Source organism: Micropterus dolomieu, linkage group LG06 (assembly GCF_021292245.1).
Source record: "Micropterus dolomieu isolate WLL.071019.BEF.003 ecotype Adirondacks linkage group LG06, ASM2129224v1, whole genome shotgun sequence".
Lineage (NCBI taxonomy): Eukaryota > Metazoa > Chordata > Actinopteri > Centrarchiformes > Centrarchidae > Micropterus > Micropterus dolomieu.
Window position 1 is genome coordinate 13314387 of NC_060155.1, and position 18078 is coordinate 13332464.

The 18078-nt window shown below is 38.9% G+C and overlaps 1 protein-coding gene across 3 annotated transcripts in view; it reads left to right on the forward strand.

The window, feature by feature from the left end:
* The window catches only part of LOC123972400 (adhesion G protein-coupled receptor L2-like), a 126765-nt gene that overhangs the window by 18559 nt on the left and 90128 nt on the right, over nucleotides 1–18078 (forward strand). Inside the window, exon 1 of one of the 3 annotated variants that reach the window (XM_046051897.1) lies at nucleotides 5809–5838. The exons of the other annotated variants lie outside the window; for them this stretch is intronic. The gene's annotated coding sequence lies outside the window, so the exon portion shown is untranslated. Of the gene's footprint in view, nucleotides 1–5808; nucleotides 5839–18078 lie in introns of those variants that run through there. 3 annotated transcript variants of the gene reach the window in all.

Below are 18078 nucleotides of genomic sequence, written 5' to 3' on the forward strand. Positions count from 1 at the left end.
TTCACACACAGATCCACAGTGTTCAGTTGAGATTTAGAGAAGGTATGCGTGGACCCAGATACGTTTATGTGGATCCTCAGAGACACGTAATTCCAGTTTAACAAGAAAACAATGTAAAGGTACAAGGGAAGGAGCTGTTGTTTGAAAATGTTTGGGAAAATGTATAAGTGGAAAAACTGACCTGCCTGCTGAGTTAAAGGAAATATCTTTTGACAGCAGTTGGGAAAATGGATCATTTGTACAAAACATGATGGCAAACAAGTAACTCAACTGTTCAAATCTGGAATAACTGGAAATAAGAACGTGTATACAAGTCTGAGAAGCCCTTGACATTGATCTATTTGTTCAGTGTTATAATGTGCGTGTGGTCATTTTGTTGTTCCCAGTTCTGAAACCCCCCCAAAAAAGAAATATGATAAATATATCTTGCAGCAATGATCAAGATGTTTAATTTGTGATTTAAATTAATGATGAGAGGTGGAAGTGGCGTGCAGTAGGTGTTGACTGAAGCCTATTTGCTCATGCATAGTTGTGCTCATATTGGCGCAACATCCAATAGTGTATTGATCAGGAAGTGAAACGCTTGCGATGGCAAGTGTTGGCATGACAAGTTCAGAAGCAGCTGTCCTGACAGCATGGGGCAAAACAGGCTCCTGGTGAGGCTTACAAGCCCTCTGTACACACACGTACCAAGCAGATTTGGGAGGAGCTGCTCGCTGCTCAGGTCACTGACAGTTCAGACTCCCAGATTTCTGGTCCTGCAGTGAGGAGAGTCTGACTACACAGCTCTGCAGGCACAGTCTTATTTATATTCAGTGTATAGATTTACCCTGACTCATCATGGTACAGGAAGAAGTATTAAGAGTGCTGCTGCATATCACGGGAAGAAGAAAATCTGCTTATAGTTTTGTCAGTAATATCAGCAAACAAAGAGAAAATCAATCATTTACATATGACAGTTGGTTGTGAAACAGACACCCTTGTGTTTGCATAATGACTTCACACATTGCTTACATTTTTTATGAATCCCTTTTTTTTTTTTTTATTAAAAATGCACCCACGCAAAATGCCAATCAGATGTCTGCATGGCTTTATATGTATACAATATATTTCTTTAATAACTGTAGAAAACAAATGTGAGATCACCAGTTTTCATCAAAGCCACCTCAGAACATTTTGATTGTTGGATTGAGTTTGCATACTGTGCTGTCTGTCTGCTGCCATGTTCTCAGCGAGATGAAACAATGTGGCCATACTGTAGAGGGATGTTTCATCATATCAGAATAACAACTGTTATTCCCGATGCCACAAGCCACTGTATAGAAAATTCACAGCTGTCTGTGTTTAAGGGTCTATTAATTCCAACCATGACTGCTGAAAGATGAAACAGCTGGCCATAAACTATCTTGACAAACTTGTGTGCTATGTGGAAAAAAGAAAAGAAAGGACAGAACTCAGACAGTCTTTGTGTCAGTGATTTTTATTTCAACTATCATCGCTTGCATTTTCCCAACTCTGCCAGAGCCATCACTTCTTAAGAGGAAGGACAGATAGCATATTTAATTTCCTAACAGTTCACTTAGGACTGTTTCTTAGGATTCCTCAAGGACCGTACAGGTAGCCTTTTTTCAGGGGTTTAGTGCTTACTCTCTACTTCCACTGACATGAAAAATTAAAGGAATGGATCCTGCATGAAACAGTTGAGACTTGGAAACCTTTTGTCTAGATCTCCTTGCTTGTCCAAGAGCAGTAAATCATAATGTTAAACTACTGGAGTCTGCTTTTAATAACTCCAAACCTAAACTCAGGCCTCATCATCTTAAGTGGAGTTTATGTAACACACAAGCTATTAGCGATATTTTTGAAGATAAGCCTTGAAGATGCTTCCCCTTCCTGCCTGTGAAGCCAGCACCTCTGGGGGGCAGTAGAGACATCAACACTTCCTTTCATCTCATCTTGGCTGCAGGAAAGGGGCAAGGTCGGAGGGGATTTGAGCTTGGCTCACCACCACATGTTTCTTTGCTTGCCCAGTCTTGCTTTAGGCACAGATTATTACCATATACCAGCTACCGTTACAGTATACCTGGCTTGTGTGCCACCAGAGATCCTGATGGGTGTGTCAAGAGTCTCTCCTTCCCTATGTTTCCCTCCATATGTATGCAACCAAAGCCCCTTTTCTTTACTTCACTGATAGAAATGTATACATGCACCACTGATAAAAGTATACACTAGCATAAAGATATTAAAAGAGCTTCTTAAAGGATTTCCAACCTAAATATACATAACCAATGGAGAGCTGGAAGCCATTTATAGAGCTTTAGCTAGAAATCCTTTACCTGTGTGGATTGAAAGCCCTTCAGTATACTTCCTATTTGTGTGCTACTTCAGCAATACAAAATAAACAATGTACCTTTCTTTGATGATATCATAGACTATGGTTGATGTAATGTTGGGAAACATTTTGGGAACCATTTCTTGTTTTTGTTTGTTTATTATTATCATTTCCAGCCAGGCATTCATCTGGACACCCATTTAAGAACACTGTGTGTGATGAAAGATTAATAAAGCTTTGGGTACGCTTGCAGTCTCCCTTGATGGCACATCCTTTGCATGGCCTACATTTGTTTCTATTGAATAGTTGTATTATAAACACAATGAGGGCTTTCTGGGTTTGCAGTAGTTTGTAAACTGGTAGCATGTGGCTTGATTGTCCTGATGATTTGGCAGAGAAAAGAAGCGTCAGGCAGAGCATGACTGAAAGAGAACTCTTCCTGTGAGTGAAAAAACTATTGAAATTCATTATGTTTCTGGGGAGTGGGGACTGTGAATAGAAGATATGTGATGTGGAAATTAATAACTTTTTGACTCTCGCCACTTAAAATGTCAACAAGCCTGCCGTTTAAGGAACACAATAAAATTGACAAATATGAAGGTCTTTGAATTAAAAAGAAATTAAGAATACTCAAACTGTCAAAGATTTACAAAATTAGTTTTACCTCCTGGACAGCTGATATTGTCACCTTTAATTTCCTCTGATAAAACTAAGACACCTGAACTGACAAATATTCGTCACACGTTTCTCCCCTAATAGACAAACAACAAAACAAAACAAAATTGCATCAAACTGTTGTTGTTTTATGTATGTCTCTAAGTCTCTAGAGGCCTCAGGAGTTCCAGTATGGCGAGGTCGAAGTCATCCAGCAGTGGCCTCCGTCTGGCATTTTACCCAGAGCACATCCTGTGGGAGCGGGAGCTTTGGAGCCGGCTGCGCGACCACATCAAACAATAGCTTTTTGTTGTAAACAAAGCCAGGGCAGCTTGCCGGGGGCCCTCTCTTTCTCTCTCTCTTTCCTCCCGCTCACAGCCCGGATCCAGTCTGCCTACCATAATTCTGGACTGTCAGACAAATGTGTGCCAATGCACCACAAGGATCTCTATTCCATTTGCATTTGTACACAGAAACCATGAACCTGGCAGTGCAACAGACAAATTCAAATTTGTTGAAAATAGTAAAGCAAGATGAAATGCAAAACTAAAGGTCTGCCTCAAGAGGATAGTTAAAACACAATCACCTGAACAGTTGCTTGACTGCATGTCATGAAACATAATGTCCATATGTTTGTTTATTAGTCAGTGTAACAACTGCTACAGCTTCTTTGTCCAGGGGATAGAGTACCAGTTGTGCATAAAACATTTGATGTGCATTTCTTTTCCTGAAATATACACTTGCAATTATGTTTATTGGCAAGTTGTGTCTCTACAACGCTCCAAAAACAGCGACCAGTACCTACAGAGGCAGTAAAGTTTAGAAAAAAGTTTTGGACTGGCTGGGATACCGCCTAACATATAAAGGCTGTAATGTAAGGTTGTCTTCTTAGACTGATTATTTTAATGATTTTAATTATTGCCATTAAACCTACATAATACCTGCATTCTGCTTTTGGATAATCCTCACAGAGGAAATCGCAGTATCTACATACAGAATGTGTTCTTTCAGAAAATAAACTTTATTTTGATTATACAGTCCACAGCTAATATAAATCAAATCTATCTCTGCCTGATCTCTGCTTGCTGGGTGAAATTTATCCAACTACAATTGTAATAAATTTAATATTATAAACTAATTTACAATTTAATACATTTAATCTGTGATTTAATGGTAGCTTAACCACACCAAATTGCATGAATTCCACTAAGGTCACTGCGAGTCACTGGCACTCTGCTTGTGCTCGTTATGTTAGCTTTAGCAAGAGTTTAGCCGGGTATATTTTCTCCACAATGATTGCATTTAGCCTCTGCCTCATTTGTGGAACCAGTAACTGAATAACCAAGATGTCAGCTCATTAAAATTTAAATTTTGTTATTACAGATAACAGCCACAGAAAAATGAATGAGCTTCAGCTTTAGCTAAGGCTAGCCATGGCTCTCTCACCAGCTTGCTTTTGCTTGATATAGCGCTCTTGCTTCAGCTGTAGTTTCTTCTGTTTGGTTTGGCTTTTTGCTCTGTGACTGCAAATATAAAATGCTGTTTTCACATGTATCTTTCAGTGGTATAATGTGTTTTTATATTGTAAAATTGATTAAAATATCAGATTCAGTTTTGACCAAATATGTTGACTCTGTGTCTTTGCAGAGCAGAATAGATTTCCAGCATGTTAGCTCAGTTGGCACGCTGACCACTATAACTAACAATTCACACTCACCATGAAATTACACTTAATAGGTACTCAGGTGCTGCACCACAATGTGACATGACGTCGAAAAACCTGTTACAGAGTATCAGGAATGATTCAAAACACTAGCTAATGCTGCAACATGCTGCAACCCCTGCTGTTAGTGCCATTACCTCTTATACCATACATCTGGCCTGTACTTGATCAAAGGTGACAATGCAGAATGTTTTCACAGTAGGGCTTGTGCTTCTCCCAGTAATTTGCACCATGGCATCGTCAGGAGTGTTGACTGCACTCGGTACACCAGTGATCACATTTTAGCTATGATAATGAAAGATTTTAAACACTAAGCTAATTGAAATGCTGGTGGAAGGTAGCAGCTGGGATGTGTGCTTAACTATTATCACTACTAATAGTTTAGATCAGAAAGGGAAACAGGAAAGGGAGGCCCATCCCTCAGAGGGTATTCTATTATGGCACCTATGTATATTTTAACCAAACTGATATTCTGTCAGCAACTCATGCAGTTAAATTTGGAGAGCTGGTTAATTGCAAGGTTTGCCGATAATTGTTTCATTAATTCTAGCTGGCTCCTATTGTTCCTGGCCAGGCACATGGGTCCAAGCCTACACAGAGCTTGGCAGTAGTTTTTAAACGAAGGGGAAATGGAACAACCTGCTTCACTGCCCCCGCTGATCCCTCGGGTTTGGGCTGTTTTTTCTTTTTTCTCTCATACCTAGTGTGTCAAGGGCATTCCCTGTCTCCAGGCTTCTGAAAACCTGCAGAGGACAATCACTCTAAAAGCTGGTGGAGACGCACAGCAGGGGACCAAAAATTACGTACTCTCTCCATATTCCCTTCGACAGAATGGCTGGGACGTTTGTTCTTAATAAATACCACAGCTTTTACTGTCCTGTAAAATATTCTCTTCAAAGAAAATGTACACTGTGAGGTTCAGACATCATTTGTTTTCTTTTTGACAAAAGGAGGATTAGCATCCTGTTAACATTTATATTCTCATTCTGTTTCATATGAAGTGGAAATGATAATAGATTGAATTCTAACCAAGTATATGCATGCTAATCACACCGCTTTGCTATTTCAGATCCACATGCTGACTGCTGAAGGGGAAAGAGGCGCCTATTGACTCTATTTGAATCCATTGGTGAGCACATGTTCCAATCTTAACACTGAGAACTGGGGTTATAAAGTGTGGCGATGGGAAGTACACCAGAGGGCAGAGGCCAGTGGATTTATTGCTATTTGGAGCACTGCTGTGTGTCTTTGAGGTTTGAAAAGTTTGAATTAGATTTGCTTCAGCACATCTCCAGCTGGGAACTATGTAAATTGACAGTAAGGAACCATATCTGTGCACAAAAAGGCTCTACCATCAGCCCAACAGCCACGGGCACTAGCATTTTATGTCTTCTACACTGAGTGACTAGTCTATAAATTGTCATGTACCACTGATTGAATACGTTCCTTTTCTTATCTGGTGGCCATCAACAGCAAGAACGCAACCACATGAGCGTATCCTGCAGATAAAATCTTTTTCTGGTCTTGTTCTTTGGAGCTAAACTTTTTTCATGTGAGGGAATTAACCCAGCATGAAAATATTTTTCAGTATGTTTTTGTTCTGTAAGAAAAACAGGATGCCTTTTTTCAATTCATGTGCCGTTACTCAAAAAAAAAAAATAGAGAGAATCCAATCCTTTCACTGTGAGGCATAGAAGAATACATTTCCGCTTTGAATCGCAGTGTAAATTCAGTGTGCTACGGGCTGGTGTGTCCTGTAGACCCTGGGCAGGGATTTGCAGTGAGAGACAACAATCCTCCGTCATGGCTGGTGGCCGTTTTTCGTTGAACTGTAAAAACATATGAAGAGCTGAGGCGCCTCTGTGTAGCAGAGAGGGAAAAAAAAGACTATCATTTATTATTCAAATGAAATGAGGTCCGGCAGATGGTGGAAGAGGGGCTGTGGGCTTACGGCAGAAAACCTCCTGCTCTCTACCTCTGTGATTTAAGTCAGCCCGTGTCGAAATAAAAAGTTCAAAGGGAATCAGCGATTGTGACGGATCTCATTAGCATATTTCCAATGAGCAACATAAGAAGTTGGGATGGGGGAGTTGGGGGTGTATCCCAGTCAGGAACTAATCAATGCTGTGTATTATGATACTGCAAGCTTCACTTACATATACAGTAGGCTACATCATTTACTATATACTGGGTATACTAGATTATAACTTCATTCTGTGTTGGATAGACCTTAGCTTCAAACAAATACAGGGGGTGTTGCATAAATATAAATATTCTGGTCCACAGTTCAAACTCTTGGAGACAACCAAAACACAGTTTTTTTATTTTTATGTTTTGTTTGATCTATTCACATTCAGTGTACAATAAGTTATAAAGACTTCTGTTCTGTTACTGTGAATAGTTCAGACATTTTGGAATTTCTGGAAATTCTCCAAAATGTTGAATTATTCCTTTAACAAGTACTTTTTGTGTTAAAAACATAGACGGGTCAAAAATGAGCTCTTCTATTCTCCTTAAATGTTTATTCAGTTTTCATTTTAGTTCTTTTCACAACATACGCAGACACAGGAATAATATAAATATATACCTGGAAAAAAAGATGTTTTTACACAACATATACTGTACAATAGATGCTGCAAAAATGATTACAAATTTCCAGAAGTCAACAAGGGCTCTATTCATTCTGTGGACACTGTAGCTTTATGGAGTGCAGTGGCAGATTGCGTGCCATGTGCCTGAGCACCGTAAAACACTGTCATGTGTAGGGTGAACAAACTAAGGCTGGGCTTGTAAAAAAAAGCAAAAACTCTTAAGCTTCCCTACAGACACATAAGACTTCAGCACCTGTCAAGGGGTTACTTAAGTGTCAGCCTATAACTACATGCACCCAGCAACATGCAGTCAGTCTATTGTACATGGGGCTTCGTGTTTTTGTACTTTATTCTATGGGAGGCCATTCACCCTTCCTTTCAGAACACAGTACCACTCCATCTCTGATTTGAAATATCGGGTCGGGAGATGCTCTTGCCCCCTGGGCACGACTGTATTTCAAAAACTGAAATTTGAGTGAGTTTTTCTGAAGGTCCCTGTGGTGCTGTTCTTTTGGACCACAACAAACCACGAATCTGGCAGCAGCTTTTTCTCAGTGAAAATACAGAGGAACATCTACCCATTAAAGCACAAGAGGAATTTGGTTAGAGCTGGAATGCAATAAAATGTATAAAAAAAGCCAAATTTGACTTTACACAAAGGATCTAAGAATGACGCCGAACCAAACGAGGGATATAAAGGAACAAATAGATCACAATCTTTTTATTTATGGGGTATAAAAAAAGGGGCGGTCACATCCTGCAATGGGGTTTTGGTTATCACATAACATAGGAATGTTCTGTCTGCAGAGAAGAAAGAAAACTGTGGCACATAAAATCATACAATTTGTTAATCCTGATTTGGAACTGGTCGTGGAAACAGTAATATGTTGGCAGTTTTACTACTTGTTATTTGCATATTAATTAATAGGGTATAATTAGAACATAATACTCTCCTTTTTGAAAATGTGTTACATTACAAACTGAGAGAATCATAATGGAAGTCTTTAAACAGAAACATTTGGCTTGGCATCACTTTGTTCCTTTGTTCAGCACAGATGAAATATGGCTTAAACACAGTTTAATATAACAAAAACCCCATTGCTGGGAAAACACCCAAATCTAGCTTTATTGGCAACAATCGTAGTTATGTCTGTTTTGAAGATTAATGACTAGGACGTTTTAAAACAGAGACAAAGTCAGAACAATAGTGTGGTAAATTGTAAGTTTAGGAGGGCGCTTAGTTTTAGAAGCTCTGACTTTCGTGTAGCCACTTCCTCCTGCCAGAAACGGAATCGGAGCTCTCATGGAGGCTTTTTGCAGCTCCCACATGACACTCTTGCAATATCAGTTTGTGAATCCCACTCCTCTTTGCAGTGTCACCTTGTAAATTCCTTCCTCCTGCTTTAAATGCATTTTACTGCTTTGCAAATGAAGAGACCACCATGTGCTTAGAACATACCATCTCTTGCAACAGGTTCTTCCTTTTTTCTGACTCCCACTCAAACACTCACCCACTTACTCCTCTCCACTTGGCGACCAGAATAGAAGCAGCAAAGCGACATTGACGAGCCCACTGGGCCTGCAGGCTGACATTAGCCCACCCTGGGATGAGGCTGGTGGAGGACCACCCCAGCAGGCTGCGAAGCCCAGGGTGCCTTGGCCAATTTATGACACCTACATGGGGAGATTGCATTGCAGACACTTTAGAAAGCAAGTGGCTGAGTCATAGACCTGCTCCATTGCTTCCTGCTTCCATTCAAGGGGTATTTTTGGTTGTTTATTATGCCAAAAGATTTCTTTGTTGCCATTATTATTGTGATTGCTATGCTTTAGCAATCATATTGTCATGTATACTTATTGTTATAATTCTTCAGTGCCTCTTTTGGTCCCTTCTAGATAAAAAAACAAGATTTTCTCATTGATAGATGACATTGTATGAATTACTAAGATTTAAAAACATCTCATAAATACATAAATTGCATTTATATCTTAGTCAGTGTATACAGTACAAACTCCAAAATACACTGATTAAGTGTACATAAGCTTAATTTAACATACAGTTGTGAGTTATGAGTTACATTGCATTAAAGAAGACCTAAAGAGGACCATTGAATTAATAACTCAGGACTTGTATACAGGACAACCTCCATTAACAGTTTTAATGCTCAGTATTGCCCACTGATCAACTCTAAATAAGCTCATTATGATGACGTGTACAGTTTGAATGGAGCCTACTTGTCCTCCATTGTATTTATAAATTCACTTAATTCAAATTGGAAAATGCTCAGTTTTGCATTGTAATTAAAGTGTTAATAAGCTCATTTATGAGTTTTATTATGAGTTAGGCTATATAATACATTATGTATACAATTCTGCAGCAGTATTTCATAGTCTTGATTCACTCCTGTTGCTTCTCTAACTCAGGTAATTTACTTTAAGGTCAGTGAGTTTTCATATTATCATAAAGTCATCCAAAAATCTTGCCAATCAGCATCAATGCACACAGCAGTCAAATACCTTTTATTATTATTATTATCCATTTTATTATTATTGACACCTGAAATTGATTAAATTGCAGTGAGCCTTCAAAAGTATAGGCAGTAATCAGAAGCACCCCCTCGGTCTGACTGCACAAAAGAAGTGAAATTAAGACCAGACCAGACTGTGGACGAGGCTTAATCCACAGCAGATTCCCCCCTCAGCTTGAATAAGACTTTGCAGCGTGGCTTTCCACTATGTCTGCTTGCTCTGGTAACAAGCCTCTTCTGTGACCGAGGGAGAAAAAAATCATAAGCAAGGCAAAGGTAAGGATAACCTCCCTCCCTTCCTCTTCAAAAAGAGGCATGCTGAGCTTCACTGGAGAGATGTGGGGGGTTAGGGGGCATTCAAGTCCCACTCCTTCTTACTCCTCAGTTTTTAACCATACTTTTCCACGACCAAGTGTGCACGCAAGGCAAGCCAAAATAGATAATGCGGAATGTCAGCCTAGAAACAGAAAATCACCTCTACCAAGACCAAGCTGTTCCAGAGCACTGGATTGCATTCCATAGCAACTCTGAGTGATTTATTACTACAAAAAAAACAAGTCTCCCAAAAAGACATCTAGCTACGCAGCTGGTTAATGCCAACTGGTTGTGACTTGTGATGAGTAATGACATCCCTTTGAGTCAGTAGCTTTGTTCTGCCGTGTCTAGATGATGGATCATTCTTTTAAAACCATTTTCAAGATGTGCAGATTATCCGTTTCATAATTATTATTTTTTTAAACGGAGCCGAGAACTATGAGAAGTCATTTTCCCCTCCGTAGGCTTGTTGTGTTATCACGTTCCCGCGGAGCACGAGTAGAAGCTGTAGATGTCCGCTTTTCACTGTGCTCATCAACAGTAGATCCAGGGTCCATACAAACCCAATTAAGAATCAATTTGAGCCAGTGTCAGACAGTCTGGCGCCTGGAGAGGGGTAAATGCTTTTAATATGAACATTTTATCGTTGTCTTCCATCGTCTTACAGTCTGGCATGTGTAAAGTATCTGTCATGAAGCCTTATGCCTGAATACTACCACAGTTGCGCGTCCACAGACTTCCACACATGGCATGCACATGAAAGGAAAGGTAGAAAAACTGATATGGGAAACAATCCCACTTGAAAGGCATAAATCATAAAACACTCAAGAGCAATGAGATTTTGACAGTAGCTGTGATTGGCATATTTATTCGTCCTGCTGTTCTGTCTCAATTTTGTCCTGAGACAAATGTCATGGCATGAAATGCGCTCTTGAATCATGTCAAACATGTCTGACATGGGCCCAGATTGATGTGGTTGCCATGAATGCTTTGAAAAACTAACACCTTTGCTACTCTTATCCTCCTACGTCATATCTATCACAGTTCAACCGTCAGTGAGACTAATGTAGTTGAGTATGTATATAGATGTGCGTAACTTAACTTCTGTTTATTATTGCCATAGCTCCTTGGAAGACTGTTCTTGCATGTGTAATAACACGATTTAAAAAAAAAATAGCATGTTTTATACCAGTACTACAAATGTGTAAATGTACTACATCAGGCCAAACAACCATGTTCACTTTGCTGTGTGTTTTCACGGCAGACAATATGCCATTTATAATGGAGCCATCAAATCAATATCACACTAACTCTGCCTCTACTCCCACCAGGTAGCACACTGTACCTGTATTTTTCCATCAATTCATCGCATTTCAGACAACAAGAGCCTGCACTTAAAGAACACACTGCCTGAAACCTGTGCTCCAATAGCCTCTTTGCCGGGTCTCTCCACGCTAACATACCTGTTGCTGTGAAATGCTGTGATTATCATTTGAGGCAATGCCACGCAGAAAGGTGCTGTGAAGAAATTATGGCTTCTAACGGCTGAGTGGCGGTCAAGAAGTGAGTAATGTTTCTCTGAACATATTCACCTGAGCATGAAAGTAATTTTTACACAAAGGCTCTCAAAGTCATAGATGGCAGCGATGTTTTACATGCTGCACAATTATGGTTCACTTTTTGATTGGATGCATGTTTTCAAGCAACTCAGATTTTTTTGACAGTTTTGGCAATGTAGGAAAAAATGTATTGTTCCATTGTTGCTCCTGTAGTGTTTATTGATATTTTGAATCAACATGGAGAACCAACTTCTAGGCTAGCTTTTGGACTACAAGCGTTTGCTCAGTAGGACTTGTTATTGTTCTTTCTGGAAAGCGAAAACACAGTACAATGGCCTTCTGTCCATATTCTAAACTTAGAGCGTATTTACTGCTTTAGCGCATAGAAACATTGTAAAATAAGTAAAACACCTCTTAACAAAGATAGACAGTTTGTTGTGTTAGGGTTCAACAACTCATACATGCTGCATTCAGGCAATGTCGGCAGGTCTGTAAGATCAGGAAAACCTGTTATTCTGACTTGTGTTTGGCATTAATCCAAAGTGATTACACACACTTGGCTAATATTTATCATGTTACATATTAGTAGTAGTTTGCTAACAAGTGAAATCTGATACAGTCTATAGCTTAATCAGCTATACTGACTGAATTAGAGTTAATGTTGGACTTTATTTTAATGTCAGTGCTAGCAATGGTTCGTTTCAGAAATTCCCAGCCCTGGACGGCCTGAAGGAAGCGATGTATGTGACCTGCGATCACATTATTGGACAACTGAAGATAATATGATGCAAAAGTGGTCATGTGCATTGACGTGTGCATATAGGGATATTCATTTAATTTGGGTGTAATTACCTTAAACAGCAGACTTTGGCTGACCTGAGGCATCCACAATTGTTTGCTTTTTCCGGGATTCAACATATAAATGAAGAGCCAAGTCGAACATCTCTTCTCCAAATAAAATAATTTTTCCAGTCTTAATTACGAATGAACAATTATGAAATGCAGTCCAATTACAACTTTGATGTTTACGTGAACAAAGGGTATTGACAGGAACTCCCTAATTGCAACATAGGATTCATTACAAATGTTATTCAAAGGCCTTGCTAAACACAACCACACCTATTACAGGTGTCGGTGTGGTTGACTAGACCTCTGTTCATGTTGAACTTGGGTGGAGTAATGCTGGTAATTAGGTGGGTTCACAAACTTGTAATTTGTCCCACCCCAACAGGTGTAAGACAACAAAGGGTAGAGAGGGAGATGTCAATCAAACACTGTTTGTCCCACACCCACGCAGCCCTGAGGAAATGTCATATCAGGCATTGCTGAAAACACCTGCGTATCTTGGATATAAATATTTTACTATCCAGTAAAACATTTCTTTAACTGCTACTGAGAATATATTAAGAGGAAAAGAAGCTAGCTTGAAAAGAGGGAAGGACTATATTTGAAGTCCCAAACCCTCTTTATCTCTTGTGTTCCACTAGCATTTATTCCTCCATGTATTTTGGCATAAAGGGTTTATGTCACCCAATTTTTTTTTTTACTTGTGAGCTACTTAGCAAATTAATTACTTCCAACCAATCCTTGAGAGGATAATATCTTCCTGTTTGGTGGATTTATTATTTATTGCGTCTGTGTTTGTGTCAGGGTTAAACTGTATGGTATGCGTCTGAGCTCCAGGTACTAAAAATAGAGGCACTCCCAGAGCTCCTACTTGAGTGACAGGATTCCTTTCACTGGCACGCAAAGATGACCCATTTCCTCTTTTCCTAAAAACTCAACCACCACCCACTGCATGAATAAAGTTACTACTTTAGTTACAACTATGGTATTTTCTGCCAGACCAGTTATTCAAAAGGTATTTTTAGTGTTATATAGTTTATTCTGTTGTCTGTATTTTAAATAAAGGTTTGACTTGGCAAGTAAACAGCTCAGCAGTGTGAATAAAACTACTTATATTAAAACTATCAGCTACTGTTGAACGAAATTATTAGATGCTATAAATCTTTTTTTTTTCTTCCTGTCCTGCCTGTCTTTTCGCACTGGAACAATGAGCATCTGTTTCCATTTTTCAGTGTTTCAGCCTCTATGTGGAAGAGGGGTAGACTCGCTGCACAACAACAGAGCAACAACACGTACAACTACACCCTAAGATAAACAATCACCATTGGAAACTAAATTAAAGCAAATGTTCCCAAGTGCTTTACCAAGTGCTTTAAAATGCTCAAGTATAGATTGAGATGCTTTTTTCAGATAAGCTTGTTTTTGGGCTGAGACACGCTGATATTTTTGGAGCAAATCACACAGATGGAAAGCAGTGACTCTGGTACATTACATTTATTTGTTCTGTGCTTTTCTCCATATAAGAGCATTTTTACAGACATCCCAAGGACAGAGGGAAAGCAAAGTTCTGTGAGCCAAAAAGATCTAGTGAGGAGACAAGTCTGGATCCATGTTGCTTGTCAGATTTTATCTATTGTAGATTGTTGAATTCACTTTCTATGCTTGATCTAACTTCTGTCAGCAGAGTCTGCAGTCGACACAAGTCTCATGGGGTAAAAAGGGAGGACTACAAAACTTCCAGAAGGCAGAATATACTGTATGGTTCTGAAATTCAAAGCCACCTCCCAAGCGACTTTAAAGGCCTAAATGAATAATTGAATATGCTATTTATACTGTGACGAACAGTATGTAGCTTCGAAATTAGCTGGCCTTTAGTTATTTGTATTATTTGTAAGCATTTTTGCAGGATAAAGATTTGAGGGAGTGATATAGTTTTTACTTCACAAGACATGTAATGTAGGAAATAAGAATTTATGTTGGTTATCTGCTACTATAGGCTCAGAAATGTGTCTTTTTTAGTTAGAGCTATAGCCGGTAATTAACCTGTAATCTTAACGGTGGGGTCTGCAAGTCCCTTCGTTCCGCTTCCGTCCCATAGGACCGTATTTTGGAAAGAACATGTACGGTTAATGGCAAGCAGTAACAATTTTTTAAATCCTGTACTGTGTCATGAATTACACATGATGTTTGTCAATTTAAAAATATTTTGGTCTGTCAAGAAAGTCGCAGTTTGTTGTAAAAACAGTAACATTTAGTTCTGTGTGAAATCGCTCAATGAACTACATGTCTCATCTCGCACAATATATGTCACCAACATCTTAACGCCATAATGCTAGCTAACGTTTATGGCTTGTTTGCTTGTAGTAACTTAACTATGTTCCATAATTAGATATTTCTCACTCATTCTAAAATGCATGAACAATACTTATAGACTATACAAACAATCTAAGTAATGGATTTACAAATAGCTAGTGCAAAGCAATCCTCCTGGTCGTCGTTGAATTAAGTCATTGTCTTATCATGAATTTGGGAGAGTTCACTCGTGGTTAAGCCTTATAATCAAGCCCATTCCACCATGGAAACTGCCATTATATGACCATCTAGATCATGACAATTCCCACCCTTTTTCATGCTGCCCTATGATTACAAAACTATAGAAAGCTACTCTACACAATAAGCTGGGAAATGGGTGCCGCAAAGAATTAGCTTCTGCTGAATGCAGAAAGAACAGAGAGTGTTTCTGTCTGCGTGGAACAAAAGCATTTATCAAATCCCAAAGAAAATCCTCAAAAAACTCAGTTTAGATCCTTTGATTTTTTTCAATAAATGGCTTTTCCCTTTTAAGATTGAGATTGCCTTTGAGTTTGTGGCTTTTGATCTTAATGAGTAAAACCACTTAATAATGACTCGAGACATATTTACCGCAGCATTCCCAGCTAGCCTCTTATTTACTGCATGAATGTTTGTTGAAACACCCCACATTATTACATGACAAGTTTTTGCCCATAATGTGAATGACACATTTGGAGGGGAACACACACAATGCATGAGAGGACAAAATCGTAGAGGTGAAGCGACTTGAATTCTGAAACTGTGGGGGTCTCTGTGGCTGCAAAAGTACCACAGAAATTCTACCACCAAAAGTTTATTATCACTCTTATAATCCAGTGTAACATCTGAAGTTTGGATTCACAAGACGTGGAGTTGACTTTGTACTTTAAGGCATTTGTGGGCTGCTGTTCTCTTGTGTTTCTGGAGCTAACTTTCAAGTAAAATAATCGGCAACATGAGTAGAATTTGAAAGTAATTGAGTGTGCCATTGTGAAGATATTGTAATAAATCAACATCTGAATGACTAGTAAAGCTAATAAAAATCTGTATTCCCACAACAACACAATGTAATCACAACGTATTCGTACAAATCTTGTATTTGTTGCTGAACTAGGTACACCCGTAGGATGTTTGTCTCTGTCTGACATTAAAGCTGGGCTAAGCAATTTATTTCAGAAGCATTTTTTGTTATATTTGTTGAAATCCTCTTAACATCCCAACAATGATCAACAAATAACATGCTCTGACGCATTTAAAAAAAAAAAAAAAGAATTGCAAAAATTAAAATCAGGCATCTGTGGCTGTCATCGGAATATTAAGTGCGGCCAATCTAATCATGAAAAGCTTTGTTGGTCTACGTACCTGTCTACCTGCGCGCAGACTGCCCGTGCATAAAAATGTGTTTTGGGGGAGTGGTTTCAGAGGGAGCCTTGAAGAGAAGGGGTGGGATTTTTTCAGTTGCATACTTTCAAAGTCTAACTGTCTCTTGCTAGTTCTCCAACACTGCCTACCCCAGCTTTAAGCTGTAATGCAGAGGAAAGCAGTGGCAATCATGAGCAATCATAGGAGATGTAATATGTATGTAAGGATGGTATTTATTCTCCCCATTGTTAATTAATGCAAAGTGAGTAAGCAAAAGCTATGGTCAAATGTGGACGTTAAACTATAGCAAAAAGAAAGGGAGGTATACAGGAAAAAGGGCACATGTTGTTTCAGTGCTTCTATAATTTCATTATGCTGGAGGTTCATAAAGACCTATAATTTACTGCATGAAGTCTGTTCTTATGATAAAGTCTGATCTCTCCCAATGAAACTTATTTACACTCTTTAGATGAGTCAGCAGCAAAACAGAGACTCCCTTTTAGTTCTTTTGTGCTATTACTTAGGGTTTTGATTGCACACTGAACACAGGCAATGAAAGGAATGACAGACTGCAGCAAAAAAGCAAAGCCAAGCATTTTCTGACAACTTCATCAGTCCTTGGGAGAAAAAAAAGAAGAAGAAAAAACAGAGACAAGGGCCGGCTGTGTGTATTTACATATATACTGTATTGACCACAATGAATAAAACACCAGCAAGTCAGGCTCTCCTGGGTCAGTTCAAATGAAATAGAGTTTACACTTTCAGTAGTAGGCCATACATAAACATTGTTTCTCTAAATAAGTATATGTGCCAGTGGATCAGCATCATTACATCTGTTTTCTTTTTCTCCGCTTTTCTTTATTATGTAAAACTACTCCTCAGAAAACATGCGAGCTCTGCACTAATCCTCTCACTTTCCACCTGGCGAATTTGACCCAAATTCACATTTCCCCTGTGTGGCCAGGGGTCTATTTTTTTATTGAAGCCACGTGTAACGGAGACCACTGACCTGGCTATGTACTTTGGCTCATGAGAGGAAGAGAAGAGAAGTGATATTTAAAGCATTAATAGTTCCAAACTTGGTGATCAAGTGTTTGTTCTTAGACAGACTTTTCTCAGGAAAATATGTCTTCCGCCTGCATTTGCACCACTGAGGTAGCTCTTTTATTACAATACAGAGGATCCAAAAATAGGAATAGAAAAAATGAAAGCTAACAGTAAAATATCATGTTCAAAAGAAAGCTGCATGGGGCTGAACTTTAGAAACCTGAGGAAAATGTTACCATAAACCTCCTTCCAGCTGGGCAGATCATTTTCCTTCCAGTACATCGATTGTTGAGAAATGACAACAGAGACTTCACACGATATTTAGAGGAAAAATGACAGAGCTCAGATGGCATATTAGAAATTGCATGTTGTCTCGGCAGAAAGGTGGCAGAGACACCTCCGCTCACAATGAGGACACAGCTGATCACAGGTAGGCATTTCTTGAACTATTAGTGTGTTGTGCTCTGGCTTTTTATGGCTATAATGGTTTCTAATGATCGGCTTAGTGTGGTGACTGAATAAATCAGAATGTTTTCAAATACATTTATTTCTTCTTTCTTTATTTGTTCCTGTTTTTGTAACACAGAAAAATATGTAGCCTGCAGTCATATCCAAAGCAGTAAACAAATGATGACTAAATAATTGGGGATCTGCCGTGCTCAAACATGTGGTTGTCCAGTTTGTCATTAAGATTATATCATATTTGTTCACAAATGGAAATTTAATGCTTATGTTTTGCAGCTTACAGTAAAATTCTAATGGGCTTTCAGCTTTGAAGTGTAATTTCATC